The 17,787-nt window shown below is 43.7% G+C and overlaps 1 protein-coding gene across 1 annotated transcript in view; it reads right to left on the reverse strand.

The window, feature by feature from the left end:
* per2 (period circadian regulator 2) overlaps positions 1-14,942 on the reverse strand; it is a 50,187-nt gene extending 35,245 nt beyond the window's left edge. Inside the window, exon 1 of the mRNA XM_008106302.3 lies at positions 14,644-14,942. The gene's annotated coding sequence lies outside the window, so the exon portion shown is untranslated. The remainder of the gene's footprint in view (positions 1-14,643) is intronic.
* Between the last annotated feature and the right edge of the window lie 2,845 nt (positions 14,943-17,787).

The following is a 17,787-nucleotide window of genomic DNA, read 5'->3' on the forward strand; positions in this document are numbered from 1 at the left end:
CTCTTCCTTTTTTCATGGGGAGTAGCACTGCTGCTTGTAATTCCAGGTCACTCAAGTAGTTACATAAATGACTGTGGCACATGCATAAAACACTATCAATGTTTTAAGGAGCACAGAAACTTGAAATATCAGTTCTGTCAAGGATGACACAACTAGTTTCAACAGCTAATTCCAACTCCGCCCAGCCAGCTATCATAAATAATTGAATTAGGGTAATAACCCTGAGCAGACTATGCAGTAGAGTAAGACCCAATTAACTTTGTGTCATTTATGGTTAACTCGGGGAGAATCATTTGGTCCTTCAGATATCATTTGATTGCAAGTCCCACCAACATAGTCAATGGTAAGGGATCTGAGCTGTAGTCCTGAAATTATTAGCAGACCACAAAATTCCCTATTCTGTTCTTAGTAAACATGTAAAGAACCAGACTATCTATATATATATAAAAGGGTGATGGAATCGCGGCACCAAGCAAAACAACAAAAATAAAGGCCCCCCAATCTCGAAATTTGACAACACAACCCATCATCCACACCTTGAGGTTGAAACAACAAAAACTCCCGTCAAGAACCTCCATGGGGCCTTAAAAACCCAGCCGTCAGCCTGGCTGGAAGGCCCCATGGTGGTTGGAGGAGGGGCCTCCACGCGGCGGGGCCTGTGACGCCAGCCGAAGAGGAGGGCTGCGAGGCCCCAAGGTTTTTTTTTTCTTTTCCTGCGTTCAGGCCTGCAGAGCCAAAGGTGTGTGTGTGTGGGGGGGGGGGCTTCCAGAAAGACGGGCCCGCCGTCCCCCCCCCCCCCCGCGGCCTCCTCCATGCTTCACAGGCCGGGGGGAGGCCCCCCCCAAAGCTGCCTCAGCCTCCCGCCAGCGGAGGGAGGCCACGAAGCCCCAAAGGTTGTTTTTTTTTTTGGACCTTCAGCCCTGGAAAGCCGAAGGTCGGGGGAGGGGGGCCTTCCACAAAGTCGGCCCCGGCCCCCCCTCCCCTCGTGAAGACGCACCTCGGCCTCCCGCTAGCCGGACACAGGCTGCCTGTCAGGACCCAGGCTGCGGAGCACCCATAACCATGCGCAGAGACCAGAATCTATCTAATATCTTTATTAAGGAAATATATAAAGTCAATAAAAACAAGTGAAGAATATAGTTCAGAAGTAGACCTTTCAGGAAAGGTCAAATATAGTCCAGGAAAACAATGTCCAATATGAGATATTAGAGTCCAAAGTTATAATCCAATAACCGAAACACACACTTTGCCAAGCAAAGTGTGGGGAGATGACAAGGTCTTCAGTCCATGGAGGCTTGACAACAAGGCTGGAAAACAACTAGATACTTGGCTAAGCAAGACTTGATACGAGGCGACAAAGAACAAGAACTAGGTCCGTGGCAAGGTCCGTGAAACAAGGCGGCTTGAAACTTGGTCCGGGAAACAGGGAACTGGAGTACGAAGTCTACACACGATCTCACTCCTCAAGCTGACGAATTGACTCCGCAAGGTTTCCTTCGCGGGAAAACACCTAAATAGGGTCTCGTTTCCCGCCAGAAGAACACTTTCCCTGGAGAACCAGAAGCGAAACCCAACTCAGTCCAGATGCATGACTCCTTAGAATTTCCCAAGGGAAGCAAACCTAATCAGCTAATTGTTTGGCTGCGATTCTGGCGCTCCGGCGATTCGCCTCCCTAGTTCCTCTATCTCTATTATAATTGTCTCTTCGAGAAAACGGGGGAGAATTCTGCCCAAGGCTTGTTTGGCTAACTTCTTGAGGGCAAACATCCTGCAGGTGCAGGGGCTCCGTTTCTGGCTGAAACGGTGTAAATCCCATGTTTTCCTCTTCGTCTGCCACCATAGTACTAGGAACGGGACTACAAGGCCCATGAGACATCACACTGCCAGGCCCCAAGGTTTGGGTTTTGGGTTTTGTTTTTTGAGATGGAGGCCTGCAAAGGCGGAGGCAGGGGTGGCTGCAAGGCCGGGAAGAGCGCCCCCCCCCACCGTGTCCTGAAGGCCCTAAACAGCCGGCGAGGGGCCCAGGCCTGCCACATGGGCCGGGCCTGGAGAGGCAAACAGTGGCCTTAAGGCCTAGGCAGGGCCACCGGGGAGCAGGGCCTTGGCTCCTTGCACCCCCCTCCCTCCCCTTTCCCCCTCTTCAGAGGAGGGCCCTCCCTTCCCACCCTCAGCTGCCTGGCCCTCTCTCTCTCCCCCAGGGATTGGAAAGAGGGGCCGCCTGCCTGTACTCTCAGGCAACAAATATAACACCTAACATTACTGTGGTGTAATAATACAGAACAATATAATCTCTAAAATCAGGACATTAAATAAAGAGGAACACTCTAAAAATGGGAACTCCAGAAAGGACACAACCAGGGCCAGCTAACACCTCTCAACAAAAGATTCCCCCAGGCAGGAAGAAACAATATAATCTCTAAAATCAGGACATTAAATAAAGAAAAACACTCTGAAAATGGGAATTCCAGAAAGGAAACAACCAGGGCCAGCTAACACCTCCCAACAAGGATTCCCCCAGGCAGGAAGCAACCAGGCCTCCAAACAGCAAGGCTATTCAGTGCTGTTCAACGTAACCAAGCAACATAGTACACCCTCAGGGTTTCAAGCCATGAGGCTACTCTGTTTCATTCAGCCTGCCCAAGAAAGGATGCCCCTATGTAGAAAGCAGTCAGTCTTTGAAACAGCAAGGCTATTCAGTGCAATTCAAATTGGCTAAAAAACCATTTTCCTACAACGCAAGTACCCAGCCTTCCAAGCAGAAAACCTATTCCATTGTATTCCAGCTCACCAAACAAGGATTCACATAAGCAGAAAACACCCAGACTTTAAGGCTGCAAGGCTATTCACTGCTATTCCACCTGGTCAACAAATGATTTCCCTTCAGCCACAGCAACGCGTGGCCGGGCACAGCTAGTAGATATATAATCTTTGATTCCATTCCGTGTCCACAGCAACAAGAAATATTTCAGCAAGCTAGTTTCCCTCACAATCACCTTTTGAACAACTATTCCAAGAGTCGTTAATTTCATAAAGTTCTTAAATATGAGATGCATGTTTATATCAACTGATATGAGAAAAAATTATCCATCAAAGAACAGTAGTTACAGTCTGGCATCTTTTAAAAATCAAGGCTTACTTAATTGTGGAAACTGCTCATGTAGTACGAAATGGAACACCTCATATGCTACTATTAGCTCACAAGAGAGAAAAAAGACACAGGCACGAGATCAAACTGTAGTTGATATCATAAGATACTATTACAAAGTCTTCACAAATTTAACATTTCATTTGATACAGTCGTCACTGAAGATCAGCAGACCTGTATAATCAACTGTAAAAGCCTATGGCCTTGCTACTAAACACACAGATAATCTCAAGTTACATCACCATGCCATTCTGCATATTACAACAATGCACTTTACAACAATGCACTTAGGGGGCCCTGTATACAATTAACAAGACATAGAACCAGCTAACAGAGAAAGTTGGCAACAGCTACTCTTAAGATCTCATCTTAGGACTCTGAAAATGCAAGTACAGCACTAAGTGTAAATGATAATTCTGTCTCTCTAATGCCAAGCTTAGATGATTATAGTAAGCTGTGTGGAAAACCCTGAAAGCTCGGTGTGTAGTATAACCATCAGAGTACATGTAAAAATAGCCACTACTGTCAGTTTAAACGTAACTTGCAATTTAATGCATTGACCCAGTACTGAATTGAAAATAATGAATAGGATTTCTGTCAGTTATTGACAATACAGACCTGTACATATCTTCATTGAGAAATGAAGTTAATCAAATGTAACAGGCCTTTGTCCCAGGTATGTTATAATATTGCAGCTTATACAGATTATAAAGGACTGCAAGCTTATTTGCACACATAAATATGTATTTTGATTTAAATACGTACAACTTTCTTCCCCACTCTTCCCATACTTATGTATCTCTATGGGACACTCACATTCATGCATTTCACTACGTTAAACTAAAACAACATAACTGTTAACCACACTCCATATACATATCATAAAAATATATTAATACATATGACATATACACATTCTAATTTCACAATACTATTCCTCTGAAGTCATAAAACATGTGCAAATATTTGAAATCTCTAGATCGTGGATGACTCGATGGTGAAACCAAGTTTCAATGATACAGGACAAATAGGATGTAAGAACTTTCAAATTAGACTCTGCTTGTACTTGCAGTCCCCAGATTATGAACGAGATGGCTTCTATACATTTGTATGAATTTTTATGTAAATTGGAACAGGCACTTTTGTTAAGTGTAACTCCAGCCCAAAAAATTCTTATTTGGTTTTGGATAGCATAGGGAAGGGTTTACACCACTGTAACATTTGTTTTGCTGTTTGTGCCCTGGTTCAGAAGATTTCACCTCACTTTCTGTGCCTGTGACAATTGGATTTTAAAAATTGTGGGTTTTTGTGAAAACAAGGATGGGTGATAAAGCTCCAATGGAGACACATTTTTTCCAGTGATAACTCTTACAAGAGTGAATTTCCCTTCCTAGGGTAGATTTCCTCTTACTTCCTGCTGTCTCACCACTGTTTGTAACTATGAGACATATGTGAGTTGGATGTTTGTAATGTGGGGACTGTATGTAATCCAACAGCTCAGCAGAAGTGAGCAAAACATGTTTTGAATGTAATCCACTCTTGCTTTTTGTGTCCTTTCCTGGGTCCACGCTGCTAAATGCAAGTCTCACTTTTAACATATGTACAAGAAATGGATAGCAGCACTGAAATCTGGATCTTATCACACACATTGCGGGAAATGCCTTTTAAGTAGACAACCTGTGACTTCTGAAGACTTGATGAGGATTTGATACACACTCATAATCATAACCGGCGATCCCTTGTGGGCGAGTAAGATTGCCTTCCAAGTGTAGGGCTTGGCATTCTTACGTGATTGTAGAGACCTATTCTTGATCTGAATGTTCTTTCGCAGTTAGGACATCAGTTTCCAGATGGAAGGTGGTCCTGGTCAGGATTGGTTCCTCTTGATACATTTCTCCCTTTTGCCCTCCATTCGTGGCTCTTCGAAGTCCACAGCACTGTTGGTAACAGCTGACATTCAGTTAGAAGGCTCATGGGCCAGGGCTTCCCAGTTCTAGGTGTCTACACCACAGTTTTTAAGGTTAGCTTTAAGTCCATATTTAAATTTCTTTTCCTGTCCACCAACATTCTGTTTTCTGTTCTTGAGTTGAGAGTAGAGTAACTGCTTTGGAAGACTGATCGGGCATTAAAACGACATGGCCAGTCCAACGAAGTTGATGGTGACGGATCATTGCTTCAATGCTGGTGGTTTTTGCTTATTCCAGTCATTTGTCCACTTGTCTTCCCAGGGGATTTGCAGGATTTTTCTGGAGGCAATGCTAATGGAATAATTCCAGAAGTTGAGTGTAACGTCTGTAGATGGTCCATGTTTTTGCAGGTACATAACAGGGTTGGGAGGACAATAACTTTATAAACAGAATCTTGGTATCCCTACAAATGTCCTGATACTCAAACACTTTCTGCTTCACTCAGAAAAATGCTGCAGTCACAGAGTTTAGGAAATGTTGTATTTAAGTGTCAATGTTTACTTTTGTGGAGAGGTGGCTGCCAAGGTAACGGAAATGGTCAACATTTTCTAACGTTATAACACTAACTTTATACCACTAAACTGTATTCCTGGCCTTGCAAAGGGATTGGCTGGTGTCTTCTTAAAGAGCATTTTGGTTTTCTCGATGTTCAGTGAGAGGTCAAGCTTTTAGTATGCTTCTGCAAAGGTGTTTAGAGTGGCTTGTAAAACTGCTTCTGAATGAGCACAGACTGTGTTATCATCATCATATTGGAGTTCTATAACAGATGTTGTTGTGACCGTGATTTTGGCTTTCAGTCTGCTGAGGTTAAATAGCTTGCCAATAGATGATTTGCACACCTGTGGGTAGCTTCGATAAGCTACAGTATCATAGCGATGAAGATGGAGAACAAAGTTGGGCCAATAACACATCCCTGTTTGACACCTGATTTCAGTTTAAATGGGTCACTTTGGGAGCTACTGCTGTCCAAGACTGTTGTCATCATGGAGGAACCACTGCAGGATGTTCACAAATTTGTCAAGGCATCCGATTTTTTAGAGGATGGTCCAGAGACCCCTGCGATTCACTTCATCGAATGCCTTTTGCAAGGTCAATGAATGCCATGTACAGAGGTTGATTTTATCCCTGCATTTTTCTTGGTGCTGTCGTGCAGTGAAGATCATATCTACTGTGCCTCTGGAGGGGTGGAAGCTGTTCTGGGATTTTGGGAGGATGTCTTCTGAGATAGGCAGAAGACGGTTTGCAAGCATTCTTGTGAGGGTTTTCCCAGTGGAAGTTAGAAGGGAGATACCTCAGTAGTTTCCACAGTCTGTTCTTTCCTCCTTTTTGAAAAGGGTGATGATGGTGTCATCCTTGAAGTCTGCTGGGATTTTCTTAGTCACCTACACGTTTTCATTGAGCTGGTGGAGTAGTTGTGTCAGCTCAGGTCCACCCTCTTTAAAGATTTCAGCAGGGATCCCATCAGATCCGCTGGTTTTGTTATTTTTTTTTCCGTTGGCTTTGCTGGCTTCCTCCAAACTAGGCAGTGCTGCAAGCTCATCCTTGATTTGTTGTTGCAGGATTTGCAAGAGAACAACAGCTGTGGTTAAGGAGTTTATAGTAGTGCTCTTTCCAACCCAATGCATTTGATTTTTTATCCTTCAGAAGTTTGGTTCCATCTCATCAACACAGTGGGTGCATGCTATGCTTTCTTGGGCCATAGATGACATTTGTGGCATTAAAGAATCCCAGTACATCATAGACATTTGCACATCTTTTTTGTCCACCAGATGTTTGTGAGTTCTATGGTCCTTCTTTGGACCTAAGTTTTTGCACTGGTGTAGATTTTTTTTTTCTTAGCAGCGCAGTTGGTGTCTCTCTGTCATATTTGGAAGGTTTTTCTTTTTTATCAATTTACTGTTGGATCAAATCAGTCTTGATGTTTCTTAGTTTGGTATCCAATCATTTCTTCACAGGCTGTGATGATGGAGGTTTTCAGTTTATTCCAATGTTCCTCAACATTTTCAGGGTGTCCTATGGGTAGATGATCCGTAAGTTCATTTAGAGTGTCCTTGAAGGGATTGCGTGTTCATTTTGCACCTTATCTTGCTTCCTTGGAGTCTATGTTTGGGGGCAATCTTGATGGTCATCATGGATCAAATTAACATGTGGTCTGTCCAGCAGTCATCAGCATCTGTTATGGCTTTTGTGAGAAGCATACTGCAGTGATCTTTGGCACATATAATTATATAGTCTACTAGCTTTGCCCAGCCACGCGTTGCTGTGGCTTATGGGAATCCTTTGTTGGCCAGGTGGAATAGCAGTGAATAGCCTTGCAGTCTCAAAGCCTGGCCGTTTTCTGGAGTAGCTGGAGCTTTTTGTTGTATGAACGTAGAGGTATGGATGAGGAGCTGTGCTGCCAAGTTTAGTGTTTCTGGGATGTGTAGTTTTGTTGTTTTGTCCTAGGCCAAAATTTCATTACCCTTTTCTATATATAGAAGAGGTGCCAATGCTTTGATCGGGGTGCTTCCATGATGTCTTAAGCTTGTTTTTCTGGTGGAAGAATGTGTTTGTTTGTTGTTTGTTTTTTTAACTTTTTATTTGTGATTTTAATGATACAATAAAAAGAGAGTGTCATTTGTGGCCACCTGTACAGATAGAAAGAAAAAGAGAAAAAAAAAGAAAAGAAGAAGAAAGAAAAACAAATCCCACACAACCCCCCTCAACCCTCTCTTCTCTTTACATTTCCTTCCAGATCCCCTGCTCTGCAATTTAGGTCTTGTTTTTGCCAGTTCTTTCCCGCAACAATATTCTTAAGGCCCCAAAGTGTCTATTCTTTAGCAATAATTCCCTCTATATATCCAGATTTTTTTCCCTTTAGATAAATGCTTAATTTGTAAAATTGATGGACATAAAAAATATGGACACATTAACGCAGATAATTTCAAAGAAAACAGGAAAAAAAACGGACTGGAACAAATTAAGGAAGAATGTGTTTGTGATGACATGGTTGTGTTCTGCACATTTGGTGAGAAGGATGCCATTCAGGTTGCTGTTTCCAACCCCATCTTTTCCTATGGTCCCTGGCCACAGGTTGAAGTCTCGGCCAACTCTTGCATTAAAATCAGCCAGGATGATTTTGTCCTTCTTAGGTATCCTTGACATGATGGTGTCCAGCTAACAGTAAAAAAATTTCCTTGATGTCTTTGTCAGCATCTAGTGTTGGTGTGTAGGCATTTATGAGAGTTAGCTGTTGGTTTTTGGCAAGATTAATTCAGAGGGTTGAGAGCCATTTGTTAATGCCAATGGGCATTTATGACAGTTAGCTGTTGGTTTTTTGCAAGATTAATTCAGAGGTTTGCCTGTCTTGTGTAAAAAGGGTAGCAACTTGAAAAAGCTTAAGTAGCCCTTTACCGCTGGGGAGGGGGGTGATCTTACAAGTCACAGGCACAAATGGACTTGAAGATGATACCACAAAAGCTGCACCACTGATGTGTGTTTAGAAATTTAAAATGATTGAAGTCGATTCCCACCATTTTACAAAAGGTACTGTCTGCAGATCCTTTGACTACATGTTATCTACGAAATGGACAGTGCGTTATGTGATGGGACGTGTGGAAATAAGTATCGCAAAGGGCATCAGGGATGGGGTATCTTACTGTGTTATAAAGTCCTTTGTTGTTAACTATTTTAAATATATAAACAAGGCATACAAGCTGGCTGGCCTTGTTTTGTTAAAAGTAAAACTGTGCTTGTCTAGGTCCTACAACACTGCCCTAAAACCTGGGAAGAACGGAGTTATTTTAATTCTGTTCCTCCTGGTTTTCTGTCTGCACCCCCCCCCCCCTCCAATCACCAACATGCAGCTACATGACATATGACAATTAGATCTTTTCTTTAGCTTACTAAAAAAATTGTTTAAATAAAAGAATGAAATTTGCTACTGTTATAGCCAGTATGATCTCAGCTTTTCATTCTACATTAGCCCCTGGTGTCCACTGTAGTTTGTTCCAGAATGCTTCATTCCCATCATATACAGTGGTATAGTAAAATTGTGGCCCTTACATGAAATTGAAAAATCAAGATTTACCTTCAGGAATTGGAGGGGGTGGTGGTAATGGTTGGCCACAGAATCTGTAAATGTGAAGGGATGCTTGTACTCTTGTGTTCACACACTCTGCCTTTTTGATCCACACATATTTTCTACCCATCACTTTTTCACAGAATGCCTCATTTGAACCCTGTTAACTATTCTATATCCTCTAAACCTTCCAAATCATAATTTTAAAAAGACAATGAAAACAACTATGACAAAATCATTTGCATTTGTAACCTGGGTATTCAAATCACCAAACGAATCCTTATAAATGTGATTATGAATTGTCAAATAAACAATTTGTAAGCTACTCCGGGAAGCTTTATGAGGCACAAATGCTCTAAATAAATGAATGATAACAACATGGATACAATACAGGTTTATTATCCCTTATCTACCATTCAAAAATCTGAATTACTCCAAACCCACAATTGTTCATATGGGTGGATGAGATAGTAACACCTTTGTTTTCTGATGGTTTAATGTATACAATCTTTCATGCACAGATTTTTTTTAAAACTACTTTCTGGCCATGTGCATAGGCCCGGGCATATAGGAAGCATAAATGAGTTTTGTGTTCAGAGGTCAATGACAACTCAATAACATATCATTATGTAAGTATATGCAAATACAGGAATTCCAAGGTTGTGTTTATACTGCAGAATGAACTGTCATGGCTCAACACTAAGCAATGCTGGAAATTGCAGCTTGGTGAGGCATCTCTTTGACTGAGAAGACTGAAGACCTTGTGAAATCGTAACTCCTAGGATCCCAAGGCATTGAGCCACGGCAGTTAAAGCGGTGTAAAACTGCACTGATTCTGCGGTGGAGATGTACCCCCAAAAAATCCAGAGCCCTTCTGGTCCATAGCATTTTGGATAACTTGTACCACTCATATAATTAGTGGCATTATTTAGAGAGAGAGAGAATGGGGGGAGGAGAGACAGAGAAGTATTTTAGATATAGATATTATATGTGTGCGTATGTGTGTATATATAAACCAGTTTTAAGCATGAATTTTAAATGCATGTCTTGCGTTTAATCTCGGTTTTGAGTATTTTAATATGTATTTTATAGAAATATGTTTTAATATGTAGCTTTTATATTGTGTATATATTACCATATATAGGTATTATATAGTACATATTGCAGATATACATATATATACACACACAATGTATGTAGGTTATATATCCTATTTACATGTATTTTATATATTATACAAAAACACACATCCTATATATTGTCATAATATACATATATAGATTTTATATATACACACACGTGTATTTTATACATTATATACACATATACACACACACATACACACATATATATACAGACACGTATTTTATACTATTATTTATTTATTTATTTATTTGCTATGCTTTTACCCAGCCCATCTCACCCCGGAGGGGACTCAGGGAAGCTTACAACATGGCAATAATTTAATGCTGTTTAAAACAATTACAAAGAATTACAGAAAGTCATTTAAAATACACATTTAATTTACAATAAAACACACTTAAAACCATCAGCATCACGTGATCCAAAAGCAAGGTCTGGGCCGTTCCATTGGTTAAATTCCGAGTCTTTCATGTCTATTGCTGCACTAGGTTTTCAAAAACTTGGTCGAAGAGCCATGTCTCCACTTTCTTGCAGAAGATCAAGAGGGAGGGGGCTAATCTGATCTCCCTGGGGAGGGAGTTCCATAGCCGCAGGGCCACCACCGAGAAGGCCCTGTCTCTTGTCCCCGACAGTCCCCCGACAGGCGGGACTAAGAGCAGGGCCTCCCCAGTCGATTTTAAACTCTGAGATGGTTGATAGGAGGGGATACGTTCAGACAGGTAAACTGGGCCAGAACCATTTAGGGCTTTATAGGCTAAAGCCAGCACTTTGAATTGTGCTCAGTAGCAAACTGGCAGCCAGTGGAGCTGGAGCAACGGGGGGGGGGGGGGGAGTTGTGTGCTCCCTGTACCCAGCTCCGGTGAGCAATCTGGCTGCAGTTCGTTGAACCAATTGCAGCTTCCGAACAGTCTTCAAAGGCAACCCCACATAGAGCACATTTCAGTAATCTATTTGGGATGTAAGTAGAGCATGGACTACCATGGCCAAGTCAGACTTCCCAAGGTACGGGCCCAGCTGGCACACAAGTTTTAATTGTGCAAAAGCTCCCCTTGCCACCGCCGAGATCTGGGGTTCTAGGCTCAGCAATGAATCCAGGAGAACCCCTAAGCTGTGAACCTGCATCTTCAGGGGGAGTGTGAGCCTGTCCAACACAGGCTGTAACCCTATGTCCTGTTCGGCCTTGAGACTGACTAGGAGTACCTCTGTCTTGTCTGGATTCAATTTCAATTTGTTCGCCCTCATCCAGACCGTCACAGCGGCCAAGCACCAATTCAGGACCTGAACAGCATCCTTAGTAGCAGGTGGAAAGGAGTGATAGAGTTCGACACTATCTGGTGACAACGTACACCGAAACTCCGGATGATCTCTCCCTGTGGCTTCATGTATATGTTAAACAACATGGGGGACAATATAGAGCCCTGCAGGACCCCACAGAGCAAAGTCTGTGGGGCCGAGCAGTTGTTCCCCAACATCATCTTCTGAGAACGACCCTCGAGGAAGGACCGGAGCCACTGCAAAAAAGTACCTCCAAGGCCGATTCTTGCAAGGCATTCCAGAAGGATACAGTGGTCGGTGGTATCAAAGGCCACTGAGAGGTCCAGCAGAACGAGCAGGGACACACTCCCCCTGTCCAGTTCCCGGCGTAGATCATCCACTAAGGCAGTGGTTCCCAAAATTATTTGGTCTACCGCCCCCTTTCCAGAAAAAATATTACTCAGCGCCCCCTGGAAAGGGGGGCATGGCTTCGAAGGGTGGGCGTGGCTCCTGCTCAAGAGGGTAGGGCTGAGCCTCTCCCCTAGTCCAAGATGCAGGGCTGGGAGGGGGAGAGGGAGGTGGGCGGGGCCACAAATGGGCGGCCAGGACTGGGATGGGAAGAGTTACAAGCTCTGAGGCAGGGCTGAGCTTCTATCCCTTTCCTGCAACACCTGCCAGGACACAGGTGGCAGGGCTAGAGGAGGGAACGGGGCCTCTTCCCAAGTGCCTGATGGGGCTGAACCTCTATACCCCACTCCCATGTTCTAACAAGCGCCTCTCAGGAGAGGTATAGAGGCTCAGCCCTGTCTCGCGCTTTTGAGAAGAGGCCCCGCCCCTGGCCCTAGCCCCGCCCTCTGTGTCCCAACAAGTGCCTCAGGAGAGGTATAGATTCTCAGCCCTGTCTCGGGCTCTTGGGAAGAAGCCACAACACTCCTCTAGCTCCACCCCCTGTGTCCTAACAGGCGCCTCAGGTGCTCAGCCCTGTCTCCGGCACTTGGGAAGAGGCCCTGCCCCCATCTCCTAATAAGTGCCATCACCGCTCCCTGGATCGCTGCAGCGCCCACCTGGGGACGGCAGCGCCCCCTTTGGGAATCACTGCACTAAGGCGACCAAGGCTGTTTCAGTACTATGTTCCGGCCCAAAGCCAGATTGCACTGGATCCAGAAAATCAGTGTCCACCAAGAATGCCTGGAGTTGTGAGGCCACCACACGTTCCACTACCTTGCCCAGAAAGAGGAGGTTGGAAACAGGTCAGAAAGAGGAGGTTGGAAACAGGTCCAGTGATGGTTTCTTCAACAGCGGTTTTATAATGGCTTGTTTTAAGCCGGCTGGAAAACTGCCTTCCCGAAGAGAGGCATTAACCACCACCCACTTTGCCAAATCCACTCTGGCTTCTTTTATAAGACAGGATGGGCAGGGGTCTAGGATGCATGTGGTTCCTCTCACCTCTCCAAGCACCTAATCCACATCTATATGCACACACACACATCCTATATACTGGCATAATATATATAATATACACATATAGGTATTATATATGCATATATTGCAGATATATTGATATAGATATACCCGATTTACATGTATTTTGTAATATATATATATATATATATATATATATACACACACACACACACACACACACACATATCCTATATACTAGTATAATATTTATACTGTACATATATAGGTATTATGTATGCTTATATTGCAGTTATATATACATCCTATTTACATGTATTTTACACATATATACACATATAAACACACATATCCTATATACTAACATAATATGTATAATATACATATATAGGCATTTACATGGAATTGATAAATTATATAGACATACACACACATATCCTATATACTGGCATAATATGCATAATATTATTAGTCCCCCCGGAGAGAGAGGGCGGGATAGAAATAAGGTTTTATTATTATACACATAAATAGGTGTGTGTATGTGTTTATATATATATACAGTAGTCTCACTTATCCAACATAAACGGGCCAGCAGAATGTTGGATAAGCGAATATGTTGGATAATAAGGAGAGATCAAGGAGAAGCCTATTAAACATCAAATTTGGTTATGATTTTACAGATTAAGCACCAAAACATCATGTTACACAACAAATTTGACAGAAAACGTAGTTCAATATGCAGTAATTCTACGTAGTAATTACTATATTTACGAATTTAGCACCAAAATATCATGATGTATTGAAAACATTGACTACAAAAATGTGTTGGATAATTCTGGATAATCCAGAACGTTGGATAAGCAAATGTTGGATATATATAATGCATATGTATGTCCTATTTACATGTACAGTAGTCTCACTTATCCAACGTTCTGGATTACCCAACGCATTTTTGTAGTCAATGTTTTCAAAACATCGTGATATTTTGGTACTCAATTCGTAAATACAGTAATTACTACATAGCATTACTGCATATTGAACTACTTTTTCTGTCAAATTTGTTATATAACATGATGTTTTGGTGCATAATTTGTAAAATCATAACCTAATTTGATGTTTAATAGTCTTTTCCTTAATTCCTCTTTATTATCCAACGTATTCACTTATCCAACGTTCTGCCGGCCTGTTTGTGTTGGATAAGTGAGACTCTACTGTATTCTATTCTCTCTCTCTACATATATATATATATATATATATATATATAATATATATATATCAGGCCTGGGCAAACTTCGGCCCTCCAGGTGTTTTGGACTTCAGCTCCCACAACTCCTAACCTCCTACCGGCTATTAGGAATTGAAGTCCAAAACACCTGGAGGGGCCAAGTTGGCCCATGCCTGGTATATACACACACAAACACATACGTCCTTTATTTTGGAATAATAATAATAATAATAGAAACAACACCATGGCTTGAGAAAAAGTTCCAAATTCTAAAATGCCCTTTACACGAGAAAGAGCCTCCAGCCCGAAACGCTCCGCCGGGCGCCTTCCGCACACAAGATCCTGCCCGGCTTCGTCCCGCTGTATCAGCCAGGCGCTTCCCCTGATTCCCTGCCGGCCCCCTCCCCCTCCTTGGAGGCCTACTTACCTACTGACCCCGAGGGAGCCCCTCGCCCGCAACAGAGACGACGACAGTGAGGAGACGGCATGCGGGCTGACTGGCGGAAGCCTGGTGTTACACAACCGCCCTTTGCCTCAGCCTCGGCGCGAAGGGACTGCGAGGCGGGTGGTCTTGGCCGGAAGCGGCCCCTCTCGCGCTGAGGCCGACCCCCGCCCCTCGGAGGGGAGCCCCCCTCCCTTCCTCTCTCTTCCGCTCTCCCTCTCAAGCCTGCCTTCGGTGCGGCCGACTCCGGCCTCATACCCTCCGCAACGTGACCGTGCCTGAGGGAAGCGCTGGAGCGGGCGCCGATTGGCCGCCTCGGAAGAAGGGGCTGGGCGGGCGGCACCGCTCCCGAGGCTCCTATTGGCCGCGGCGGACGTCACTCACGTTGCATAAGCTTCACGTGCCACTCCATGTTTCTGAGCGAAGGCAGAAGGGGAGGGGTGAAGGGGCCCGCTGTTCCCCCCTCGTGCCGTCTCCCTCGTCCAATGGGAGACGCCTGAGCTGCGTGCGTCATCCTCGCCGGAAAGGAGGGGGTGGGATAACGCTCTGGCGGCGGGAGCCAATGGGAAAGCTCATGCAGTGATTATAGGAAATGCTTGGGACAGGGGTGCATCTACACTAGGCATGGGCCAACTTGGGCCCTCAGGGAGTTTTGGACTTCAACTCCCACAATTCCTAACAGCCGGTAGGCTGTTAGGAATTGTGGGAGTTGAAGTCCAAAACTCCCTGAGGGCCCAAGTTGGCCCATGCCTGAATTACAATGTATTTGAATCTGTTTCAATCTATGTCTTTTAGTATGTGTCCTAATGCTTTGATCGCTCTGAAGAGCCTTCTAACCAAGGTTGTAGTTAAACATCAAGAAAACCAAGATTATGGCAACCAGATGGATTGGTAACTAGCAAATAGAGGGAGAAAACGTGGAGGCCATGACAGACTTTGTATTTCTAGGTGCACAGATTACTGCAGACGCAGACTGCAGCCAGGAAATCAGAAGATGTTCACTTCTTTGGAGGAGAGCAACGGCCAACCTCGATAAAATAGCGAAGAGTAGAGATATCACGCTGGCAACGAAGGTCCGCCTAGTTAAGGCAATGGTATTCCCCATAGTAACCTATGGATGTGAGAGCTGGACCATAAAGGAAGGCTGAGTGAAGGAAGATAAATGCTTTGAACTGTGGGGTTGGAGGAAAATTCTGAGAGTACCTTGGACCGCAAGAAGATCCAATCAGTCCATCCTCCAGGAAATAATGCCTGACTGTTCATTGGAGGGAAAGATATTAGAGGCAAAGATGAAGTACTTTGGCCACATCATGAGAAGACAGAAAAGCTTGGAGAAGACAATGATGCTGGGGAAAATGGAAGGAAAAAGGAAGAGGGGCCGACCAATGGCAAGATGGATGGATGGTATCCTTGAAGTGACTGGGTTGACCTTGAAGGAATTGGGGGCAGTGAAGACCGACAGGGTGTAGAGTGCGGATGAGCTCCCTCTTTCAGCTCCAGCTCCATGCGGGGACATGAGAGAAGCCTCCCACAAGGATGGTAAAATATCAAAACATCCGGGCGTCCCCTGGGCAACATCCTTGCAGATGGCCAATTCTCTCACTCCAGAAGCAACTCCGGTTGCTCCTGACACGGGGGAAAAAAGCAACCAGAAACTACATTTACTCAGCATCTATCAATCCTCAAGGATGCCGGATAACTGAGAGTCTGCTTTATTAGTACAAGTACATAAGGTGACACCTTGGCAATGGGACCCTGGTTTAAAAATGAAATACATTTGTGTTTTGTATATGTTTTCTATACATAGCATGGAAACTGTGTGTGTGCATGAAACAAAATTTATGTACACTGAACCACCAGAGAACAAAAAGTGTCTCTATCTCAGCCGCCCATGTCTTTGGAGTACTTTGGATTTTGGAGTTCGGATAAGGGATGCTTAACATGTAGGGTGAGAATCAGCTCAGCTGAAATGTGATGGAAGAGACTTTTGGGATAGAAAGAGAGAGCAGAGTGAGAGAGAGAGAAAGGGGGGGAGGGGGGAGTACAAAAACAAATGAAGCCGGAATACTTGCTGGAATGACTCAACCACTGTTGTGCTCTAGTCATACCATGAGAATATATGACTCATTGGAAAAGAGGATAATGCTTACTAAAGTGGAAGGTAGTAGAAAAAGACGGAGACTACATTCCAGATGGATTGGATTCATCAATCAAGGAAGACATGGCCCTGAAGTTGCAAGACCTGATCAGGGCATTTGATGATAGGATGACTTGGCGATCTCTCACTCATAGTTTTGCCATAAGCCAAAGTCAACATGACAGCAGTAATGAACAACAATACATGCAGGAAGTATGTGCACTAAAATGAATAATTATGCTAAAGGCACAAGGAAGAACAAAGATGTCAAGGTGCCCATCAGGCATTTGAAAGATGTCAGATCTCTACATTTCTTGACTACAAAAGAACTGCCATGAATAAAGATTTCTCTTTCTATATGTAGAGGCAGGAGCAAAAATTATGGGAATCTACTGCACTCATTGAACTTTTGAGTCTGCAAAACTTGAGCATGGCTGCAGAGGACAGAGCGATCCTCTCTTTTGTAGAGTTTCCATAAATAGAAGCCAACCTGATAGCAATAAAAACAAAATGTGGGTGGGTGCAAGGAGTAACTACATTTCCTCAACATTTTGAAAAGGTGAGGTTGGTCTTTTGTCTGTACACTTAAAGATGGGGGACAGGAGAAGAATAACTGCTTGAATTTTCAGGAGAGTTGGTGAGATGAGGGCTGGCTTGGGACTTACAAAATGTTGGGCAGTCTCTGTTGTCTCCAGCTAGCCTGGACAGTTTTGAAGGATGTAGCTCAACAATACTGGGAGAGTCAAAGATTTCCAAACCCCTCATAGGAATGGAGAAACCCCTCATAGGAATGGAGAAATCTGTGATTTACAGATTCGTCACCTCTATGCAGCATAACCAGTTGTGAACAATGATGGACCAGCCATCCAAAAACATCTGCAACACTGAAAGTTACTCACTTCTATTATATATGCAAATCTAGAACAAGGTTTGAGGAGTGGGACATCCTTTCTAGAATGTCCTATAGTGGCCACTTCCTCTATGTCCTATGG

This window comes from Anolis carolinensis, chromosome 3 (genome assembly GCF_035594765.1).
Source record: "Anolis carolinensis isolate JA03-04 chromosome 3, rAnoCar3.1.pri, whole genome shotgun sequence".
NCBI classification, from domain to species: domain Eukaryota; kingdom Metazoa; phylum Chordata; class Lepidosauria; order Squamata; family Dactyloidae; genus Anolis; species Anolis carolinensis.